Source organism: Macrobrachium rosenbergii, chromosome 5 (assembly GCF_040412425.1).
Source record: "Macrobrachium rosenbergii isolate ZJJX-2024 chromosome 5, ASM4041242v1, whole genome shotgun sequence".
NCBI classification, from domain to species: Eukaryota; Metazoa; Arthropoda; class Malacostraca; order Decapoda; family Palaemonidae; genus Macrobrachium; species Macrobrachium rosenbergii.
Window position 1 is genome coordinate 42,384,403 of NC_089745.1, and position 26,087 is coordinate 42,410,489.

General features: G+C 38.3%; 1 protein-coding gene and 1 long non-coding RNA gene across 2 annotated transcripts in view; both read right to left on the minus strand.

Moving 5' to 3' along the window:
- LOC136838721 (uncharacterized) overlaps positions 1-26,087 on the minus strand; it is a 418,623-nt gene that overhangs the window by 59,773 nt on the left and 332,763 nt on the right.
- The window catches only part of LOC136838722 (uncharacterized), a 45,915-nt gene that overhangs the window by 18,595 nt on the left and 1,233 nt on the right, over positions 1-26,087 (minus strand). The window contains exons 2-3 of the long non-coding RNA XR_010853095.1: positions 25,157-25,266; positions 18,668-18,723 (exon numbers count right to left, since the gene is read on the minus strand). This is a non-coding gene — a long non-coding RNA (uncharacterized lncRNA). The remainder of the gene's footprint in view (positions 1-18,667; positions 18,724-25,156; positions 25,267-26,087) is intronic.

Consider the following 26,087-nt stretch of genomic DNA (forward strand, 5'->3'; position numbering starts at 1 on the left):
AGTGAATTTCTCTAGAAATACTTTTATACTGATGGGAATGCTGTGAATTTTCTTAGATATAATAATAATAATAATAATAATAATAATAATAATAATAATAATAATAATAATAATAAAAATTAGCAAAAACATTCCCATACTGTTTCATAATATAAGCTAGGTAAATAAACAAAACCACGACCTTGTTCAAAACTGAATTTGTCATATTTCTATTTACATCCTTATAACATTGCATTAGAAGGATATAGAAATAAGGTTTGATACTAAATTAACTGGAAAACTTGGGCGGAAATGCATATTAAAAAACAGCGTGTGAGAGGGAAAACTAATGATAGCCTGAGATAAACATATAATTTCCAGAATTACCGAATTCCTGTACAGTATATCTTCATATCTCTGATCACAGTAAAATCCAGAACAGAAAGAAATCCAGATGCCAACAAACAATTTGTAGTTGCAGCAAGCAAGCACGAGTCTAAAAGCATAAAAATCAGTGACCCATCTGATCTTGAAAGCAATTGAACAAATACGAAGAGTGCCTCGCCTGCACAGAATGCAATCGTCAGAAACATGTGGCATATCTCTGCTTTGAACGCAATCGAAACGATACAAAAATGTGTAAGTCATCTCTGCTCTGGAATTGGAACTGGAATTTAAAATTTAGGGCAAAGGCCAGGCCCTAAGACCTATGAGGTCATTCAGCGCTGAAACGGAAATTGAGTCATGAAGGTTTTAAAGGTGTAGCAGGAGGAAATCCTTACAATTGCACTATTAAACAATTGTTAGCAGAGGGTGGAAAGAAGATGGAAGCAAGAGAAAGTGAACGGAGGTATAGTAAAAGAAATGAAAGGGGCTGCAGCTAATGGCCGAAGGGACGCTGCAAAGAACCTTAAGTAATGCCAACAGTGCAACGCTTGAGGTGCACTGACGGGGCATCTCTGCTCTGAACCCAACTGAAACCATACATGAACGTGCACCCCATCACACTTATCAACTCTGGACGCAATCTATGCCACACAGAAAAGTGTTTCAAGTGCACTGAAAGCAATCAAAACCACAGAAACGTGTGACTCGCCTGCTCTGAAAGCAATGGGAACCGTACAAAGGAGGACTAATATCCAAACTATTAGTTAAAAATGTAATTAGATAGTGCTATCTTTCAAGAAAAATCGAACAATATTGTTGGAAAGTCTGAGGCAAAGTATTTCATTTCCTAAAGCACAAACCTCTGAGTAGACACAAATGTAATTAAGAAATATTTGTCGCCCAAAACAGTAAAAAAAAAGCCAAAAACAAAAAAAATTCCGAAATAAAAAATAATAAACAAATATTGGCAATAATCTGTCACCAAGTAAAGCCCACAGTCATGAACATAAAAAAAAAAAACAACAACGGCGAATTAATGTAAAATCGCCTGGCATCAGCACACTGCTGCATGAGTACAATTCCTGGAACTTCAAAGAAAGGCGTCACTGACATCTCTGTGACAACAATCCGGTGAGACAGAGTCAAACTAACTGAATACCTTTCATCTACAATATCTAAGATACCTCCCTTCCACAGAGAGAGAGAGAGAGAGAGAGAGAGAGAGAGAGAGAGAGAGAGAGAGAGAGAGTTGACGAAAACCCTTCATCCACGGTATCTAAGTTGTCTCCCTACCAGCCTATCAGAGAAAGAGAGAGAGAGAGCGAGAGATTGCAGGTATGGGGAAGGTGACTGGGGGATTGGAAGCGAGCGAAGGCGGAAGGGATTTGGGGACGTGACAGAGATCACCACATGCCACTTTCACTGCTGAGGGATTCCTTCGACGGGTGGGTGGTGGTAAATATTACGTAATGTTACTCTTTCCGTGATTATTAATGGTTCTCCCTTCGCCGTAGGTACGCGGAACTCAATTCAAAACGGCGCTACGAAATCACAGCTAACGCGCTTGGTCACGCCAGTAGAACAGTAGAATAGAATACAGGATTTAGGCCAAAAGCCAAGCGCTGGGACCTATGAGGTCATTCAACGCTGAAACGGAAATTGACAGTGAAAAGGTTTGAAAGGAGCAACAGGAGGAAAACCTCGCAGTTGCACAATTGTTAGGAGAGGGTGGAAAGTAAGATGGAAGAAAGAGAATATGAACGGAGGTAGTGTAAAATGAATGAAAGGGGTTGCAGCGAAGGGCCGAAGGGACGCTGCAAAGAACCTTAAGTAATGTCTACAGCGCACGGCACGAGGTGCACTGGCGGCACTAGCTTCCTACGGGGGCCAATAATTTAATTACGGAATACAATCCTTGATCCTCTTTTCCTACCGAGAACTATCAGATTTACCGAAGAGCAACATTAATATGCAGTAAATGTACCACGCTGTCGAACTTCTCAGTTTCAGAGGTCTTTCATTCCTCACACCGTTAAACTGTGGAATAGCTCCCTGTGGATGCTGTACAATTGGAACCTCACGAGTTCAAGCGACGATGCAACGCATTATTACCATACAACCAATCACCTTGTATTTTAATATTTTATTTACATTTTTATCTATTTATTAATTTATTAATTTTTTTTTTTAAACATCTCTTCTTTCTGTATTTCCCATTATCTTCTGTAACTTCTTTCCGATGAACACCACATTCTTTGGAAGCTTAAATTTCAAGTCAATGGTACCTCTAGACTTATTCCGTATGAACAGAGGTTGATAATAATAATAATATAATAATAATAATAATAATAATAATAATAATAATAATAATAATAATAATAATTTCTCACATTAGTAAGGAATTCATATTAGTGCTGTATGCTAGCTCCTATGAATGCTTCGACCAGGAATGTCAGAAGTTGTACCTGGCAATTTCCAAGAAAAGCCGAGAGTTATTCTGAGAAATAGTTCAATCACGATGTTTGTGAAAAGAACCACCTCTTTATTTTCATTAGTCCACTTCGTTCCTTCGACTTTCAAGAGCTCAGGTCTGGTTTTTTAGCCCCCAAAAATTAATTCTCCTTCTCCGAGAGCCAGTGATTGGGTATGCAAGAGTGGCACTGTTTTATATCGCCCAAAGTTCTTCTTGCCACCTCATTATCCAGGATGGCATCCTGTTTATGACTGAAGGGCCAGTCATAATTAAACGAGGGTGTAAACACACATATATAATTATATAACCAGAATATGATATCTGGTTTTGGATTTGGGTTGCCGCTTGCAGTATCTGAATTGCTGTTCTGACTTAGCAGTTACACTAAATTTAATACTGGGTCAACTATAATTATATTAATAACGCGCGTGTCAAGATTTCAGTATAATCTTCTGGTTCTTGAAGTTGAAGCTTCAAGAGAAAAATACTTTTTCTCTCCTACAAACGTGAAAAATTAAACAGGCTAAAACATTTCCAGAAACGTCAATCTCGAGTAATTAGCATGAAATACGCAATTCACGCCAGTGCCCAACAGCAAACACTGCACCGCAAGTAAATGAAATCAGTCTCACTGCAGTTATCAGATTTAACAACCTCCGTCGGTATTAATCTTACCTAAAAAAAAAAAAAATAAATAAAAACGCAATTTCAAGATTAATCTTACAAGACGCCTCCACTAATTTCCTCATCTGTATGCAAATTAATTTGCCCAGCTTTTTATCGGATAACGTTTACTTATGTTTTTAGCGATTTCCGAGAATAAATTTGAGGATAATTAAAACGCGACTTTAAAACTGTAAGACAGACAGAAGAACACAGAGAGAAAAGTCATAAAACGATTAGACAATGCTTTATCGCACCGGCTTTCAACGTCATTTTCAAATTACTCCGAACAGCTATTAAACACCTATAACGATTTCATATTGACAAAATTCGTTAAGAAACCATGTAAACAAATCTGACAATGATATAGGTACTATAGAAACTATACAGTCAACAAAAAGAAAGAAACCTATTTAAACCAACGTCATCTTATAAGAGTTTTCCCTTTATGCAAAGGAACGCGCTATCGAATTGTTTCGACATGCGCACAAATGCCTTGGCATGTGCAATGCCAACCAGCTACTACCAGTTTAAAGGAACACTTTACACTTTACAATTTAAAACAGGACAAGGGGAAGCGGGAAAACCTCCAGAATGCCCATTAGGGGTATGACATCACCTTGGGCAGGGTGGGGGGAGGGGGGGCTACGTTACGTCATCCGCAAACTTGACTGCGCATTACGTGCAATATTAATTAAGAAATATCATCATTGTCTTCATGTGACCAGACACGCAAACACAAATTACGGCCGGAGTCAAGATGACATCATACGCTTAAGAAACGACTCCCTAGGGAGCCAGCCCCTCGTGGCCATCAAGTGGTGGGAACCATCGCCGAAGTGGTCACCAGCCAGGCGCGCTCGAGCACACAAACACACGCGTGCACACACACACACACACACAGAGAGAGAGAGAGAGAGAGAGAGAGCAATTTGAAAAAAGACTTCATAGCTGAGCGGACAAACCAAGAATTAAAAAACATATCACAGAAAAAAGGGTATTTTTCATTTTAGGGAAGTCCACACTACTGCATGAAGGGAAGGGCGAGTGACGTCATTAAAAGAGGGACATAAAACCAGACCAGGTCAACAAGGGTCATCAAAAGAAGGAAATGGGCGCCATATGCTGTCGACGACCATTTATAAAAGGGAAGGTTTCCGAGAGGGTACGGCGAAGCAATCCTAGAAGCGGTGACGTCACGAGAAAAATCGAAGATTTGATGACGTCACACCCCGGGCCAACAACAGATGACGACACTCTTAGTGTGCGCTCGTTCGTACGTACGATGAGGATGTGACGAATCGTTAAGTCTGTCAATATAAAAGATGACAAGACCTTGTACCCAAATGTGACAAAATGGGTTGAGAAACATTAGCATAACAAACTGACTTATAGCGAATTAATTATTCCTGTTCATTCGCAAGACGATAACAACAATGTCAAAATTCTCTCTCTCCCTCGCTCTCTCGTGACGTAGTTGCCCAAGAACAGATAGAGCTCGAGGCGTAATGCGGAGGACCATCACAGCAACAGCTGCACAGTTTCGAGTCCTTGAGTGTAGTACTAGGCCCACAGAAGTGTGACAAGTGTGTCACTGAGGGGAGAAACGTGATAAACAATTAAATTTAAAATGCTAAGAAGGATAACCAAGAAAAATGGATAATAAACAAACACTTGTTTTGCTTTATTATAATTTTGGGCAAATCTGATTTCGCATTTAAATCATTTTATAATGAAGAAATCCACAAGGAGATATATATATATATATATATATATATATATATATATATATATATATATATATATATATATATATATATATATATATATATATATATATATATATATATATATATATATAATTATATATATATATATATAATTACACCATTGTGGATTTCTTCGCTATTTTATTGACTCGTGCTATTATGAGATTTTTACGAGTCATTATGATAATAAGGGCAGCATTTTATTTTTCTACTGTATCCGAGACGAACTCTCTTTCAGCTCTTTTTTAAATGCTTCTTATACCTGACAAAAAGCTTATCTTCTCTTATCGGGGAGTAATATGATAATAATCAAATCTAAAATATTAATAATTTACACCTAGTGAAATGGGTATTAAAATGACTTATTTTGCTAAATTCTACTTTTAGACAAATCTGATTTCGCATTTAAATAATTTTAATGATATTAAGGTAATATATTACTTTTCCTACTGACATCGACCCCACACAGAAGTGGGAAAAGATGCAAAGAAAGAAGATTACTTTTCCTACTATATCCATGACGAACGCTTTATTTCTTTTTTTAATACTTCTTAAACCACTGACAAAAATGTCATCTCCACAGACAATGTCCAAAGACAAATAGAACTCAGATGTCCCCTACCTCGATCACAATTAAGATAACCCAGAATCCTGAAGGATAATAATATCCACAAACTCAAGAAAACAACAGACCAGAATCCTCCATAACCGCAGGACAACAACATACAGCCAGAATCCTGAGGGATAATATCCACAAACTCAGGAAAACAACACACAAGAGAGTCTCATTTGCCGTCTTGGTCACGTCAGCTGATGTGTGTGTATATGAAGAAGACCCACATTGCATGCAATCTTGGCCCCACTGCAATCAGGATGTCTTCCCCGGCATCAAAATTCCATTTCTCCCCTGACATCGGATCAACCAAAAGGGGGATCCAGGCGGCTTCCAGGCTTCCAGATTCTGATCAGGTTGCTCGTTCGGTGCAGCGCCCCAAGGGAGGGCCAACTAGCGTCAAATTATCTTTGGAGAATCTTATGACAATTATTGGCATTCGTGAAATCATACGAGACATCCAAGATTAGGGCTAGTAATACAGTATGTAGTTGAACAGAATAACACAAGCATATGTAATCTGAGAGAGAGAGAGAGAGAGAGAGAGAGAGAGAGAGAGAGAGAGAGAGAGAGAGAGAGAGAGAGAATCGTATAAATGGTTTCGCTCGTTGGGGTGAGAATTACCACGTCGAGGTCTGTTGCGAAAAGTTTGCTTGTTAGCTCAAATTGCGAGAAATTCCAATTTCAGAGAGAGAGAGAGAGAGAGAGAGAGAGAGAGAGAGAGAGAGAGAGAGAGAGAGAGAGAGAGAGAGAGAGAGAGAGAGAGAGAGTCAGGATATCACGAGGATTTCTCAAGTTTAAAGAAATTTTCATCTATGTACACCACCTTCTTTAACCCATTGGGGAAATTTAAATAACGCAAGGTTTCTACACAGAGGAAAACTAAGAAACCTTATATAAAACTTAACGCATTTCATCAGGGAAATAAATAAGTAGGTATTTAAATAACGGGCATTGTATCTTTGTGTATTAGTCATCTTTTGCCTCAAAATAAAATGTAAAGATGAATGGAATGAAACTCTGTTTCACCGCTATTTTCATTTAGTTTTTCATTCGACCAATGTAATATCAATGATGCATCTTAAAGCTTTTGAGTATTCATTCTAAATTAGTATTTTAAATGTACAGATTGGGTTTCTGTCTGCTTGTTTGTATGTTTGTGTATGTATGCAAGCATATATACAGATATATATATATATATATATATATATATTATATATATATATATATATACATACATACATATACTTAATATATATATATGTGTGTGTGTGTGAGTGCGCGACGCAATTTCATACGAGAAGGTGCTACTATCAGCAAGAGCGGTGGCATCAGACAAGGACAGGATTTCCTTTGATATGACATTTCCATAACAAATATCTATACTCTACAAACAGCGGTTATCTCTCGGCTGTGAAAGACAGCGCCATCGTGTTTATTTCAACGGAATTCCATGAGGCACCTATGCGTGAATATATAAAGCTTAGGGCATCCACTGTAATTATGATTATGAGAGGTCCTCCGGCCGGCCAATGAAGAATTAGAGGAATTTATTTCTGGTGATAGAAATTCATTTCTCGGTATAATGTGGTTCGGATTCCACAATAAGCTGTAGGTTTCGTTGCTAGGTAACCAATTGGTTCTTGGCCACGTAAAATAAGTCTAATCCTTCGGGCCAGCCCTAAGAGAGCTGCTAATCAGCTCAGTGGTCTGGTTAAACTAAGGTATACTTAATACTTTTTACATTCCTGAGATAGCATTAGACACGTTGTTAAATCTCACTGTGCCTCTGGTAAAAAAAGCAATGATCATGTACCTGGTAGTTGGTCAACGTTGATGGATCGCAACAATGGAATATTTTGTCATTAGCAATAGTCTTTTTTTTCCAGTAAAAATGACACCAACCAATTTAATCTCAAGACACCCAAATATATTTTCTAACAAGGATAGATACATGCTGAGAAAAAAAATCCGTTATAAATGCAAACCATAATATTCTTTAAGCTTATAACTTATTTCATGGCACAAAACTTTTGTAGCTAGGATGATAATGAACATCAACATACTAAGTCAATAGAGATTTCGCTTCCAATTCTAAATCAAAATCAATATAGATTTCGCTTCCAATTCTAAATCAGTGACGCGAATGTCACAGAAATGTGGTCGTGATGCCATGATGTCAAAGAATAGGCTGTAAATTAGTTGGGTTTAAGAGAACACTTGAGTAATGAACAAGACTCTGAGAGTTATTCAGGGCTTAAATACAAAATTTAAAAAAGTAACAATGGCCTCAATACAAAACCATTCAACCATTACGAAAGAACAACCCAACACCAGACTTTGAAATCCTGCCTCTTAAAATCTTTTCCAGGATGCTACCGATCTGATTCTTGGAGGGATGAAAGCTGCGGTTGAGGGGTAGAACGATAAAAAATAATTAGAAACAATTTCTTAGGATGACGAAGGGAGAGGAGGCAAAGAGGAAAGGTTGTGTCTAACCTCTCTGTCCTCTTGGGTAGAAGAGGAAGGGCTTTGTTCGTGATGGAGAAGAATGCAAGCAACAAAGAGACTTCAAGGTCAAGGGTACCTGGTGGCATTTTCAAGGTCGAGATCTCTAAGACACTTCAAGAGGGAGTCATAGAGAGAGAGAGAGAGAGAGAGAGAGAGAGAGAGAGAGAGAATGTATCTTTACATATGAAGAGAGATGTTACATCTTGGATAAACACAAATTATTTATGAACATTCTGAAAAATGTTTTAATTCAAATTATCCAAGAAAATTCTGAAAAATTTTTCAGACGAAAAATGATGTAAATAAATAGCATACTCGTATAATGGTTTTTCATGTTTCCTATAAAAACACTGGAAAAAAAATTCCATAACAAATAGCCTATGCGCAGGGAATTCAAGGTACCGATTGCCAAAGAGATTCTTAAGCATCAACGCCAGAGAAACACATCTGAATAAAAAATCAAGCCTGTTCCTTGCACTTCATACGATAATGAAAAATAACGACACAATTTTTCACTAAGCGGGACAAAGACGATGTACCACATAATCTTCGAAAAAAAAAAAAAAAAAAAAAAAACATGGCTCCTTCGTTTTGACAACAATGGCCGGATATTATCCTCAGGAGAAAGATAAGTCTGTTCATTTCCTCTCTGTCTCTCTCTCTCTCGTCAACGCACATAGTCGCGACATTTTCTAAGTTAGCCAAGAATTATATAAAGAATAAAAATATGTAAAGTAAATGTTTTTAATATTTTTGAGATGGCAAAAAAAAGTAAATAATTTTTAAGATCACAAAAAATTAAAAAAATATATTTTTGAGGTCGCAAAATACATGTTTTAATATTTTTGAGATCGCTACGACAGGGAAAGTCTTCAGGCGCTGTAGAAAAAACGTTAGACGCCAAACATTTTCACCAATCTAGGTGTGAAAATTATATCTCCACGTAATATAGATAATAACGAATAACTTAAATAAAGAGATAACACTCATTAACCATCACGGAGAGAATAACTTAAATACTGAGATAACATTTATCAATCAAGGAACAAATATATATTAAATCTAGACATAATATTCATTAATCATCACGGAAAGAATAATTTGAACAGAGAGACGAACATCATTATTCATCACGGAATAACTATTTTCAATATGGAGATACCATCCATTCATTAATCACCACGGAAAAAATAATCCAAATAAAGAGATAACATTCTTTAATCATCAGCCATTTGAATGATCAATGAGTTCTTATTCCCTCGACAAGAATAGATTGCAATACTTATATATATATAAAAAACGACAAAACCGAACATTATTCGTTGCCTCACAACCACAGTCCGGAAGGAAGAGTCAGCTGGTTGTTTGTCATGTTCGTGACACGAACTGTCATGCCAGACCCTCTCGCGTGTTGACAAACTACAAGATGACAAGGTCACTTTGCCGGATTTCTCTTTCTTTTGTTTACTTGGACTCCCATGTGCTTCTGTTGCTGTCAGCCAAAGAATGTTCGGTGATTATATACTGCTTTTACAGCTTCTAGAGGTTTGTATAGTTAAATACAGGTTTGTATAGTTTAAAAAAAAAAAGATTCTTCAGTCTAAAGGTTTGTAGTCTTTAAATAATGATTCTTTCAGTCTTTCATATTATAAATATTGTTTTAGTAAAGACTGGTTCAGTCTCAAGTTGCGACTCCTGACTGACTTGATCGAGACTGACGTTACACTAACAAAGGTCTCCGACACCGAAAATACATTTGCTGAAAGTAGGTATGTGCTATTATCACAAAACCCTGTAATGAAACTTTGCCAAGCTTCATCTTTGTGTGTGTGTGTGTGTGTGTGTGTAATATCAATGAGATTCAATACTTCGAAACTTAAAGGAAAAATATCAGGGTTGAGTATCATTCAAGAAGTACTGCAGCAGTAGTCCCGCGCTCTGGAATACCGCAGGGCGAGAATCCCAGGTTATTAGGTAAGCATGCTTAGGTAGGTTAAGCAACATCGGCCCTCTCTTTAAATGTTGCTACAACAAGGCCCAAAGGCCCAAAGGAGAAACAAGTAATAACTCCCCCACTCTCCAAAGGCAGATGCTTGAGCTCCATTTCATCGATTTTTGTTTAACCTCTCACGTAACCGCATGTACTAGCTGCTAAAATCTCCACGTAGTATGCCAGCATTCGCGTAGGCAGACGCCAGGTGTTGTTTGTATAAAGCCGTCAAAAGCAGGTGGGAACAGTAACTAGCGGAACAGGAGACGGAGACGTCACTTCCGTGTTCATGATAGGACGATCAATATATTACCAATGCTGTGCACACTCATAACAGAGAGCATTACTTCAATCGTGACGATTAAGTTTATGCATGAATTTCACATATATGTGAAGACCGGAATATCTATATACACGAGTACCAATCCAGTACAGATGCTTATGAGAACCCGCATATATATATATATATACATATATATATATATATATATATATATAATACATATATATATATATATAAGTATCAACCAAGTATCAGTAAGACCAGAACGCTTATATAACTATGTGAATAGTAAGGCCAAGTCACGATTGAAATCATCTACGAAAATATCAATCGTATGAATAAATCTGGAATTTCACACGGTAGACTCCAAATTCTGAATATTTCCAACGCACTTTGTACTGGAATTATTTTTAAACAGAAGCGCTACATCAAAGTCAACGACGTAAATAAATGAATAAATAATTAGGCAAATGAATACGTAAATATGAAGGGAAAAACAAAACACACACATTACCGAGATGTTCCGGAGAAATTCTGGGAAATACTAACCTAAATTACAGGAAAGTCGATCACATGGACATCAAAGCTCCGTTAGAGCAATGAAATGTAAGCGACCTTGATACTATTTACCTCTCATTACAGAATCATAAAGAATTATTTTTCCAAACCCATTACGTTTACGAATATTAATGTTTAATGAATCAGGAGCTTTCCACTTATTAAATACTGGGTTCCAGCAGAGTTAAAAGGGACAAATAGATCGATCTGACCTCATAAAACCAAATAACGAAATGTATTTGGGTCGCAGAAAATCTCTCGATGAAACAGAAAGAATTTGAATGACCCTTACATAACTCTCTTACACAAGACAGGCTGTTAAAACTCACTTCTGATCTCACGCTCAAAGTGAACAGCGCAGTAAAGCATATCTATGACATAACTGTCTAATTTACATCCTCTTACGTAATGGCTTCCCTCTCCTCGCCCCCCTTTAAAATATAAATGACGCAAGACTGATGTGCTTAAATGACTTGCGATATTAATCGGCATGCCACTTAAAATATTTATTGAATTATTTCATCGTAGATAAAAAGCCTGTTGCAAATCCTGAAGCACTTTATGAATTTAGTGAGATTCGAGCTTGAAAGAGGCAGATTTGTCAAAGCAACACACGATGTTACTTCTAAGTAACTTCTAACTTACTAACAATACCCACAGCCTTCGGCATTTCCCAGTGACCCCTTGCTTCTCTCGAGTCAGAAGCTACAAGAAAATATTTATCGGTACGAAAGTTAAACCATCTTGGTTTTCCCACCCTCAGTAAACACAATATGCAAACCAAACCGTGCACATCAATGTTCACACTTTCAAAGCCATAGTTTATATAAAACTTCGTAGAGATTCTGCCATAGTTTATATAAAACTTCGTAGAGATTCTTTATAAAACCATAAGGAGCATGAATAAACGGTGACCTAACCAACACAACTCATTACGACGTAACATCATCTATACCACAATAATTCAAGGCAAGATCCTCAAATATACCATTTTTCGCAGCAGAGTCATGCAGGAAGGTCGTACGTGCGTACGGGATGACAAAGAGGCGATCCCTATCTCCCGAGATATCGGGTGTCAGGACAGAATCTGTACGGAGGTTCTAAGGCTTAAATCATCGCCCCCCCCCCCGCGCCTCTTCTCCATTTCCAAGAGGGGGTCGACCGTGCGGAGGAGATTAGCAAAGGACACCCCTTCTTGTATCACGGGGGAATTGACGAGACTACGACAACGCTCGTCACGAAATTACGCCTAACCAATACCCATTACTTATATGCTGTAAATAAGGCTTGGGTCTTTCATGAAAAAACCAATCGTCTACTGTAATCATCTGGTCATTACAGTAACGAACTTCACAAGAAATAACCATCTGGTTTTAACCAAAATAAAAGCATCTTGATACAGCCTAAAACAAAAACTACCCTTAAAACTACACCTTACATAAAATAAAACCTAAAACTGCAAGTTGCCAAGACAAGAATCTCTCCAACCACATTTAGACACAAAAAATTTAAAAGATGTTTACGTGAAAAACAAGTTCCAAACAGTTTATCATGAATAAAAGCGAAACTTTCAATCCAAGGATAAGATTAATTATAACAAGATAAATCAATAGAATATGAATATGTCCGGTATCCATGATGGATGAATAAAGTGCTTTCTGCTTAAAATCTCAAAAAGCATAGTTGTTAACTAATGGCTTCAAGGACACACACCAGAGAGAGAGAGAGAGAGAGAGAGAGAGAGAGAGAGAGAGAGAGAGAGAGAGAGAGAGAGAGAGAGAGATTTTATAACTCCTCGACTTCGTGAGCCTGATTTTACGGTTTAGGAGACACATTCCGATGGCCTTAGCTCCCTTTTTATGAGTTTTCTCACGACCCAATACCTTCGGGATAACCCTGAGAATATTCAAAAATAAATATATAAAAGTTGACCAAAACACCAAGCGACCAAAGGCCAATGAACCACACATAAAAATCGAACTTATACGACTCATTACCTAAGTTGAGATTTTGACAGATTTATGAGAAATCTCAAAAAAGAAACTATGCAACCTTCAAGAGAAACATTACTTAAAACAGCCACGCCCCATACTATCCCAAAAAAGAGTATAATCTAATTTTACCGTTGATGGGTCAGAGAATAACTTGCTCAAGGGATCTCTCAAATTAACCATAATGTTTCCAGCAGCCATAACGGAGGAAAAACGGCCCCATACAGAGTATCCCAATCGCCGAATTTATGGGAAGGGTAATACTGAAGCAACAGGCTCTTGGGGAAAGGGAAACTGTGTTATCACGCAATCTACCAGTACCCCTTGCCAAAAAATAAGAAGAAGAAGAAGAAGGAGAAGGAGGAGGAGGAGGAGGAGGAGGAGGAGGAGGAGGAGGAGGAGGAGGAGGAGGAGGAGGAGGAGGAGGAGGAAACGAATGTATTATATGCCATGAACATGAAAGTAAAATGTCAACTTAACGGATCTCAACTTAATTGTCTTCTGTACTTATCGGCTACCATATTAAAATTTTTTCTTATGCCACAATTTTGAATGTGACAAATTTGTTAACATACCTCTTAAACTGACTGTTAAGAAATTTGTTTATATAGCTCTTAAATTGATTAAGTATAAAGTACAGCTTAGTTTAAGTCAGGAACTCTGTGGAATTGCTGTTAAATGTAAGATATCTAGAAAATATTCAAGTGAAGGCTAAAATATAGGATTTTTGTTACTTAACGGACTTTGTTGCTTATCAGAAAGGACAAACCCCCAAAATGTCTAAGTAGTAGTGTTACTATAAAGGAAAAACAGAAGATGCATCCAGTAGCAATACGACAAACAATTCTGACATTTCTCAAGAACTGGCAAATAAAACCCCATACAAGCGATACTAAGTGCCAATTGGATGAAGATGGGGCAATTCCCACGATACTCCGGACTATCATCTATTAACCAACACCCCATAGGGACTCTGGATGGGAAGGGCTCCATGAATAATAAATAGCAACGGGCCTCTGGTTGATGGCTGCCCGCAAAAGACGAGAACCCGAAGAGGAACTGAATAAACATGTGAATAAACATTTGGGCAAACTTTGTACGCCGCGAGACAAGGAGTGTTAAGTGTGTACAATAAAGTGTTGTTCAATGCGTTAGTATGGCTGTTCGGCGAAACCTCTCTCTCTCTCTCTCCAGATCCAATTTGGATGGATGTTTTCAACAGAACTTAAAATTTTCTGTAATTAAAACTATGCATGAAACTTCTCTGGGGAATTGATGAACAGCTGCTTATAATAAACTTGGAAAAAGGTATCAGTTATAATACCTGGCTTAATAATCTCACCGTTACCAGAACAAGATAAATAAACACGAATTAAAGTTTTCCATGTATAGCCGGAATTGAAATGATCATTGCACTTGTTCTGGTTTTTTCTTTTATTCCTAGAACTGATTTCAAAATAAATTTTGCTAGCAGTATTTTGCTTGCACGCACACACTTATACACACACACACACACACACATATATATACATATGTGTGTATATATATATATGTGTATATATATATATGTGTGTATATATATATGTGTATGTGTGTGTGTGTGTGTGTGTGTGTGTGTGCATGCAAAAAAAAAACTGCTGGCAAAATCTATTTTGAAATCAGTTCTAGAAATAAAAGAACAAACCAGAACAAGTGCAATGAACATTTCAATTCCAAAGAGAGCCGGCATTGTTGCCGGCTATACATGGATAACTTTACAAAAAAGAAAAGAAAAAGAAAAAAGTCGCCCTGAGGCAATTCTGTCAAGAGAGTAAGAGCACAGGTCGGCAAAATCCGATTTATTTGTCAGAAAGAAAAAAAGTATTAAGACGCAAAAACCAATGAATGGAAAGGGCTCGACCGGCTGTGTGTGTGTGTGTGTGTGTGTGTGTGTGTGTGTGTGTGTGTGTGTGTGTGAGAGAGAGAGAGAGAGCGAGTTTGAAGCTCACTGCAATGACGTACCATAATACATATTAATAGAACTCTCTCTCTCTCTCTCTCTATGAATGAATGTATATATATATATATATATATATATATATATATATATATATATATATATATATATATACACATACACATATACTGTATATCACTAATGCAAAAAGATAAATAATTGTATCATTGTAACATCAAATCTTAGATTTGCCAATGTTGATTAAAAATTAAGACCCAAACTTGTCCACCCACAGGAAAGCTTACACACTCAGGTATACCATGAGACGACCTTGTGGCCTGCCACCTACTACCGCATACAATGAATAGCGATTAGGTAGGCTAGAGGAAACGAAATCAATCAAACAAGGTCGTGTGCTCATTTCCCTGCAACACACACTAAAGTATAAACAAAGGTGATTGTGAAATGAACAGTAACTTGATGGAAATTTTACAGCATTAATATGCGTGCAAAGCTATAGGCCTAAGCATACTGGTAACGAGAGATTGTTAATTCCTATCAATTTACTGTAGGCCTCAATATCTACGTGACAGCAGCTTCCAATTAATAGACGCGGACATATACTATAGAATTATAGTGTAAAGTGACAGCGGCTTATGCTAAATTGGTCAAAACAGGCTATGCAATTCTATATACCAACTTACGCTTGAAAGCCGCTAACTACGCTTCTAGACATTAGCGGCTTACGCCAAAAAGACAACGATAGCAAAACCTCCTACCCCAACCCTACAGTTAGGCAAGTCTCAAAGTCTATTTAATTCCAGAACAAAACTTTCCCAGCGCCAAATTAAATGAGAGTTTCGGACAGAACTCCATCTAAAACAGCCCTTTGCAATGTGTTGTGATAAGGCACGCAGCCATGAAGTAATCAAGAACGCGAACCGGAAAACTGTCACACAAGACAAACCTGACATTTTATTTCCATGATTCGGGACTTTTCTTGGAAGCAGCATGACCGAGATATGGAATTATAAACTGACGAATATATGATAAAGCGAATTTACTTTTAAGAATGAAGGGATATTAATACTGAACAATGCCATGGGAATTTACGAAGGAAAATACGTGACACGAATTGATACTGACATGATTAATACAAAAATAAGTGACAGAAACATACTGACAGGATTAATAACAAAAAAATTGACGTTTTAGAATAATTCATGAAAATTCACGTAAAGAACAAAAGAAATTTTCACAAATGCGAAATTAAAATCTACGTCATCGAAAATACAATACACTCAAAGTTTACTCAGGCGAATTATTACGAGATGAACTCTTAAAAATTTACATTCCAGAATGAGACCACCATACGCTCAAATTATCTCCGCCAGAAGAGGCTGCCAAGCTAAAAATTACAGAGTACTTTGAAAACGAAACACGGCCATAACGTTTTCCAACGGCGGCTACGTATGTAAAAGAGACTGGTTTTTGGTCAAGGCTATTAAGCTCGCGATAATAATCGCTTCGGCATACCACAGGGGGTGAAACTACTTCCTCTACAAATTCAACGTTTCTTGCTCGATTTCTTGTACTCTCTCTCTCTCTCTCCATTAAAATCAAAACCATCAAAGGCCTGCCAATGGGGAAAATCATTCGGTTATGTTTATCAAGGTGACCACTGCATTATGAAGTCAGAAAACTTTTGAAATAACTTCTTTTGACCTTGGTAATAACTAGGGTCCTTACGTCCACTCTCTCCCCCCCTCTCTCTCTCTGCCAGTCTTCAACTGGATTATAATCCTCCCAGTAAATACAGTCGATACAGGGACCCGCAAGAGATCAAACAAGTAACATGCGCTGCACGCACTCTGCGGCATACTTGCAGCCATGACCTACAAATACCTCGGATTTATGATCCGACTCATTCTAATGAGATGGAGCCATAGCAGTCACAAAAAGAAAGACGGCGGCCTTCACCTACATCTCCTCCAAAGGACTACCACTGCTGCTATGGGTGGTCGTAGGACTGACTACCTGCCAGAGAGAGAGAGAGAGAGAGAGAGAGAGAGAGAGAGAGAGAGAGAGAGAAAAGTTAAGTATATCTTAGTTTAACCAGACCACTAAGCTGATTAACAGCTCTCCTACGGCTGGCCCGAAGGATTAGACTTATTTTACGTGCCATACGAACCAATTGGTTTCCTAGCAACGGGACCTACAGCTTATTGTGGAATCCGAACCACATTATAGCGAGAAATGAATTTCTGTCACCAGAAATAAATTCCTCTAATTCTTCATTAGCCGGCAGAAGACTCGAACTCGGGCCTAGCGAGTGCTAGCCGGCAGCTCTACCGACTCTCCCGAGAGAGAGAGAGAGAGAGAGAGAGAGAGAGAGAGAGAGAGAGAGAGAGAGAGAGAGAGAGAGAGAGAGAATTAATAACTGAAGAAAACTATATCTGAGCAAACTGGGCCAGACAAATCTTGAGAAAAACGAAAAAAAAATTGAAGAAATACAATCTATTCTATACAGATATTACAAACACAAAACCCACACAGCTTCCACATGTCAGCAAATGACCTTACCCTGAAAGAGTCGCATTCCTAACTCGGGAATTACGCAGAAAGTGAGATTACTCGGTAAATGGAATAACAGTAGCCTCGGAGAGAGAGAGAGAGAGAGAGAGAGAGAGAGAGAGAGAGAGAGAGAGAGAGAGAGAGAGAGAGAGGTCAAACACGGTGGACGGTGGACAAAATGAAGGTCAAACGATACAAAAGAATTCTAAAAAAAAAAAAAATAAAATAAAATCAATTGCAATTCAACGCACTTGTCATACAATGCAATTTTGGCGAAGGTTAAGAGGTCACGAACGCAGTACAACCGTAAATGGCATCTCATACAATTCACACTTTCCTGCACATGAATATTAACTAATACACTGCATAAATATGTCTACTGCATACTCCTTGAAATATTCCTAAATAGAAAAAACTAAGACATTGCCCATAAAGTTAATAACACTTTAATGTAAAACACTGAGTACATTCTGAATATTATCATAAATTGGTATATACCTCTCTAAGGCAGTTTCTATTCATGGCACCTTTGGACCTACTCAAGATACATATAATCTAAATATTATTCAAATAACATACAGTACTTTCGAGAAGCTGAAAAAAAATGTATAAAAGTACACAAGAGGAATCAAAGCGAAAGGACAAGAGCAATAATGATATATGTAAAAAAACAAAGTAAAATAAAATATCAATAATAATATCATAATAATAAAAACATGTCTACATGGCAACTACCTGGATGAGGGAAACCTGGTCATCATCTACCTGGTTGAGGCAACTACTTGGTCTACTATGGCATCACCTGGGGTGGGGGTTGATGGGAGGGGGAGGGAGCTATAGGTGGGATGGGTACGGAAAAACAATCGAGATGGGGAGGGGGGCGGTAGGGGGGATGGCATCGTGCACAAAAGGAGGCATTTAGGCCACCTTTGCCACTTACCAGTGTTGGAGATTTGTTGCCGAAGGACCCCAATCATCGCTATCCCAATTTCTTACCTGGAAAGAGAGAAAAATGGATGATTAAACATTCAGGCAGTGCACTGTCAAAACAATGAAAATAATGGATCCAAATTTTTTAAATTGATAAAAGATGAAATAGCACATTTAAAAAACAATACACAAAAACCAAAAAATCATTATCGAATAGGATATGTTAGGTACCATTCATAATACACTTATTACTAACGTTAATAACAAAAATACATTTGGAAATTGTCCTTAAGAATCAGGGACCACTTAGTCCACCATCCAAAAATGGGAAAAGATCTAAATTTGCAAACAATAACCTCAGTGAGAACATGCACCTTAATTTCCTCAACACAAAGAGCAAAACAAAGTGCACTACACTTGAAAGTAATCAAGGAATGTGTCCGGGAAAAAAATCGCTCATACTGAAGTCAACACAATCGGTATGGTGAAAGCAAAACAGCACCTAGTCGAGAAGAAAGCAGTAACCGCAGCGAAACTGAATTATACAAACATCGAGTAACCTTGAAACATGCGTTACGAGCAGCTTACGTCAAATGACCTAAGCGTGAAGGGAAACACTTCATGAAAAACCAAAGACATTCTAACACGATCATACCCGCGCGTGCTTAAAACGAAAGCTTCAGTCTCGATTTGTCGAGACCCGGCGTGTAGCTATCCAACAATTCGAGAGCATGACCAGGAAAAGAATAAGTTTTTTTCGCGTTAAGATATTCTACGCAATGTACACGTCTGACGAGGTGCTCTCTGGGCTGTGGAAGTTTTAACGCAAAAGGGGCCATCCTTGTCGTAGCGAATTAGTGCGACGGTCACAAGTCTTTTCTTGATTTAAGAAATTAAGGCTGCCTAGCCAACAAGTACTGGTACACTTTTGGACATTCAAAGCTTAGGACAGTGACAAGAGGGAGTTGGAGTGGATGGACAGCAAGATAAAGATATTATGAAGCACAAGGTTACAGATGTGGAACTGGGAGAACACCCTACAGGTGCACTAAGAAGTAACAGTTAAGAGAGGTTGGACAGCAGGACTGAAGATGGATGCGGGAATCAAGGTAAAGTAAAAAGCTAAACAGTGGGTGCAGCTAGAGGCCGAAGGGATGCTGCAAACACTCTTTAGTAATGCCTACATTGCACCACGTGAGGTGCACTGATGGCACTGACCCAGCACGGTAAACAGTCTTGTCTTACTGAATCCAACCTTTGCGGAAAATGAAATGTTATGGATGTAGCTACTTGAACACATGAGTTTAGTTGGCTGCAGCGTGAGCTTTTCTGGAGATACTGAAAAATCTACGAGCCTTCAACAACAAAGAAATGACATTAAACACGTAAAAAAAAGGGGGTAATTTTATATAATGCTGTTCATATGAGAATGCCAATCACGAAAACTACAGTCTTATACTTCACACTGTATATAAAAATTACAGCAATTAGGCTTAACGTCTGTTTTATACTCTTTTTCTCTCTTTTTTTTTTTAACATTCGTATCGTTAGTCGCTCTTCTTCGTCAAACATCAGATGGGAAACACGGCTTTAACACCTGGCCGACACAATGTTATCAAATGCGGAAACAGATCGCCCAAACGTCCTCCTTTCCAACACACCTGAAGTGGGGGAAGGCAATCATTTCCAACAATGAAGAGTAATCGAATTTAATTTTTGTCACAAGAGTGACAATAACGGAGCCTCTTACGAAAGAAGAAATTAATAAGCCATTTAGCAATATCAAGAAACGGAATTGTGCAGTTCAATTCAAGAACGAAGTAAAAAGGAGAGAGAGAGAGAGAGAGAGAGAGAGAGAGAGAGAGAGAGAGAGAGAGCAACACAGGAAGCAGTTAAGTTTTCCGGAAAACAAGTTATTTAATATATTAAAATTCAAAAAACATCGGAATATCGTTGTTCTATAAAGTATTGGAATCTGATGAACCAGGCAAGACGACACACTTCACCGCCAGAACTGGAAACAACTCATTTCAACTTTCAAGAGAGAGAGAGAGAGAGAGAGAGAGAGAGAGAGAGAGAGAGAGAGCATTTTCTCACACAACTGGTCATACCAGAGTCGGTTTACTTTTCCCACGATCTAACACTGATCTTCCACCTCATTAATATTTCAAACGGATCCCACTTCAATAAAAGGGTGGGTGAGGCGTAAGCAAACTTGAAAATAAAAAAAAGCTAATTGCAGAATACAAGAAAGCTCTCAAATGTACTTCTCATTATTATTATTATTTTTATTCAGAAGATGAACCCTATTTACATGGAACAAGCCCACAGAGGCCACTGACTTGAAATTCAAGCTTCCAGAGAATATGTTGTTCATTAGGAAGACGAGAAGGTAAAGGGAAATACAGAAAGATATCTATATTGAAACAATAAATCAATAAATTCAATCACATACCGAAGAATACAATATTACTATTGTTATTCTTCCCTCCAAAATTATTTTCATTATCGTCACCGTATAGCCTAACCTATAGTGGCCTGCCTGACTCGTCACATATTCCACGCACGTGTCCTTTCCTCCCAAATTTCGACCCCTATCCCCAATCCCAAAGCCCACTGTGACCTTGAAAGCCGCCCGTCATATGTAACACTTAAAGGTGAAAGCACCAAGGGGGCGATTGCTGGATCGAAGATGTTTTAGGCCTAAATGACGGTACCCCCACACACCCCCTCCGGTGTCAAGTCGTCCCACACAACCGTCCCCCCCCTCTCTCTCTCATCCACCACTATTACAATGATTCGTCCTCTCGCTGCAACACAAAAGCTTCGGTTGGTTCAGTGTGCACTATGAATGGGCAAGAATAATGCAAACTCTCAATAATTTTAAAGGTTTTCTATCCTTCCGTTGTAGGTCTTGAAAGGAATTTTTTTTTGCCCAGTAAACGATTCCCAAAGCTCTCTTCTTATTTAGTCTTCAAGTCTGGTCACGTGACCATAACAATTCCATCTCCATCTCACGTGTCTTTCAAAGTATCGTAGAAATGGGAACACAGTCAGACTCCCAGACCACAACGCAAGATGCATAATGATCCTTTTGGTTCTCTCCAACCATTATGTACAGAGGTGTCCACTCTCATACTTCGGAAGAGGCATAATAACTGACCTCTGCCTAGAAAGATCCATTCAAACACAGTGGAATCCAAACCCCAGTGCAAACGTGAAGTTGAAAATAACCTAATCGCAGTCCCACAGACATCAGTTACTGGATTAACAAGAATCAACATTCAATTACTGGCTGACGTGATTAATCTGTCGGGCTTGAATATTAAATCTTATCAAAATCAACACAATTCCGGATCAATTTGGTCCAAGATAAGAAAGCTTAGGGAAGTTTGTCCGTCTGAATATTACATTGCAAACGAGATAGCTACTAATATCACGAGTGCTTAAACCTCATTTATATTTCTCTCTCTCTCTCTCTCACACACACACATACACACACACCCAAGCATTTCCCATTTCCACTGTACGATCAGCAACACCTGTACAGCTACCACAACTGGTGAAGAAAAAACAGGTCAAGCTTTATCAGCAAGCTTTATCAGCACTTGCATTAAGTTGAAGAAAAGAAAACCACTGAACTCTGGCGACAAAAGCCAATTATATAACAGCCAAGTGTCAAGATAATACACCTAAAATTCCCCCCACCCTCCCCTGGGAACGAAAGGGGGGCGGACAGTTGTTACGGAGAAAGAATGAGAGATCCCTTCGCATGTGAGAGAAGCGAATACCACTTGGCCACGGAACGGGATGCTAAACATCCCCAGGATACCAAACTAACCTACATAAGGCCATCCCCGACTACTGGAGAAGAGAAATCGTGTTTTACAATCGCCATTTCCTTCTTTTTTTTTTCTTACGCCGATAATTTTGCTTGGAATCACAACAGCCATTATCGAATGGTTTAAAACGTTTTATTTCAAGTCGTCTGAAGGGCACATGGGTCCTAAAAATATGTAGTTTTATGTATTTTGTTTTGCATCTCTCTCTCCTCCATACGCTGTTGACATATATTATGACGAACAAGCTTCGTAAAAAACTGAAGATCGTGATGTTTTCGATTCCCAACATTATAGATCAAATTATAACATTTCAATTACCAAATTCTCGACGAAATCATGTCCATCCAGCTATGGCAGGAGGCATGGGTTGCTCGAACTAGCATCGACAGCCCCCACTGTACCGTTAAATAGTGGCTTGGGGGCAACTCAAGCAGAACTGACCACGACGCTCTGCTAACATCTGTTTTCTGAGCGTTTAACGAAGGCCTTTGGTCACTGGAACTATACTGTACTACAGTTGTCGTTGAACGTTCAACACAATAATGCTCGTTTAAGTTAAAAACTCAAGGGATATTGGAACTTCAGAGGCTGTGTGAACTTTAGTAAAATAGGCAATGCTGCAAGCTAGAAGGAAAAACAGCAAAGTATCAATCAGGAATTGATAATGGTCCGAATTTTCATGATAGCCTGGACTATTCCCACATGGTAGTATCTTTTAAACTTTTCTTCATCATCGCAGTTTCCCTGGGCATTATAAATAACATTAGATCTTATATTCTAATATGTGACCTGAATAGTGAATCAGTACGGAATATACAATTCAGAGAGAGAGAGAGAGAGAGAGAGAGAGAGAGAGAGAGAGTACAGGAACAAATTTCGAAAGGGAAACTCAAGTCGTCCTTTAGTTCAGGGGAAACAGGAGAGGAGAAGCCCATCGAGGCCGGCGGTCACCGTTACAAGGACCGTAAAAAAGGAAGGTGGAGTGAGGAGGAGGAAATGAACAGGATGGAAGGAAAAGTGAGGAAAACTGGATATGAGAGAGGGAAGGAGATTGGACAATAACCGCCCCCCCCCCCATTTCCCCATACACCTCATCCTGGGTTTGGGGTTACAAAGGATGCAGCGTAGATACAAACCACAACGCTCGAGGGGTGAAGGATACTCTTGCGAATCCCCAGGTTACTTTGACAGGATGCGTTTCTGCCCTTACCGAAGCTCTTCGCTTGACAGGTGTTTTGCTATAATCCTAGACGTGATACTTGAGAGAGAGAGAGAGAGAGAGAGAGAGAGAGAGAGAGAGAGAGAGAGAGAGAGAGACTTGCATTTAGTAAGCCGGTTGGAAGTCCAAACCTAAGAGTACCCAACACCCCGACAAAGGATAATCCTGCAAGGATATCGTGATATCCAAACATTTCAACGAAGCTTACACGCGCATCTATGTATATCCAATGAGATTGAGTTCCCCTGCAACATGATCACAGCCATGGATTTTATAGGGAGAAACTCGCTCTCCTTGCAATCCAATTTCAAACATCATTTCAGCTGACATGTACCTCATGGAGCATTTTTATTATCAAATCTATCACGTGATGACAAAATAAGTATTCGGTTGCACAACAGAGGCAGTTAACCACTCCAAACTTTTTATTCCCTAATGCAAATACGAGTTAAACAACAAGGATCTACACCTCTTTCAATGAAAGGACAACACGATTTGGATGAAAGCGGTTCAATCTCTTTGGAGAAAATAAGCATAACAAAAACTGCTGCACGAGAATTATGAATCAGGAGGGAGAAAAAAAAGTGTGGGGGAAGGGGGACAGAATGGAATGAAAATGGTCAATTAATACCTCAGGAAACGATTTCATATTTCACAAAATATCAAGCAATGATTTCATACACATTTCTTTTCAAAAGGGTCAAATAATGCTATTAAAATAAAACGAACAAAAATCACGTAGACATATCCATTTAACCTAAAATATGATATGGGCCTATGACAATTAGGAAATTTTACGTCTTGCAAACGAAAACCAGAGTTAAGACAAATATTTACGATTATTAAGCGTTGACAGCTTCAATATTTACAATTGCCTGAATAAAGCACATTGTCCGCATTTGCTAAAAACCAAATTGCCTTCTTAACGCTCATGTGTTATTTCTTGCATTTGTTCAGAAGGCATTATTATGATGAGTAATAACCACCAGCATCTCACGTTAAACTTACCAAACCTATAAACACGGAAGGGAAAAGGCTACAGTTTGCTTAAACTGAATGAAGGAAAATCTAAACACATCTGGCAATCCTGCCTGGTTATTTGATGACGTTAACTTATAAAAGAGAACAAAGACCATATGTTAATCTGTAAGAAAAGAACATTATGGTTGCAATTGTCAATCTCGACGTAAGTAAATAAAAACTTTTTCGAACGCTACGCTTAGACGCTCTGAGAGAGAGAGAGAGAGAGAGAGAGAGAGAGAGAGAGAGAGAGAGAGAGAGAGAGAGAGAGAGAGTGTTTATGGTAGACGTTGCATAACGCGTGAACATACAACCACAAAAGTTGGTAAACAGACTTATGCCACGCTAAGAGATTGGTAACAAATGAATGATGCAGGTTACTGGTTAGAATCAACCTAATTATATGAACAATACTCACCCAAAATTCTCAAGAGATCAGGGATTCAAAAGCTGTTTCCTGAAATTGTGTTCCTCTGTGACACTGTCTTGAACACTTGTTACTTTTAAATATTTGTATGTATTATTAACCTGTTGTGGAAAAAATATAAATGTTAAATAAAAGTAAATCGAAATTAATTACAAAATCAATTTCAATCCACACATATAAAACATTACGCGATGCTGCAAGCTATCATAGCCAATATGACAGCTTGGCTGTTACGACATGCGCACAATACGAACAAACATTCATTCATATTCATAAAAGTATAATCTTAAACATTTTCGCAGATGACATAATTAAAATGAATGAGCGTCGCTCTCAGATTCTAGAATAAAATATCCACACTTTACTATTTAAACTTCTGGTTAATGTTTGTGGTAGAAAGCTTTACATTGTCTTAAATGCGTGTCACATAAGCGTAATCAAATTAGGTGTGTTAAATTTGATCTTATCAGCGCCATTAACTTAAGAAAAGTTTATCAGATTGTGAATAAAGCTTTTGTCGTATCGATAAGGCTACAGCATTACCCTATACAAGAAACCAAGCGACCTAACACTCTTAAGTTTCTTGACATTTTGACAAGATACGAAAAGCAAAATAATTCGTCAATTTGGTATAAGCCAGTGTATATTTCCAAACAGGAGTAAACGGTGATCATAATATTATCGACTCATGTCATCTATATTTTCTCAAGGACGAGGGTTCATAAACGTTATTCCGTGTTTTTAACTGCTCTTTTATAACTTAAATCGGATTATAACACCTGTAAGGTCATAGAACCTATGGTTTTCGTTAGGTTCACATTAATTCATAGACTGAAACTCTCGAAAATGGTTTCATGATAACCACTTGTCCAATGCGAAAATAGGTCTAGGCCTAATCTGAATTAGCCAAGACATATTCCAT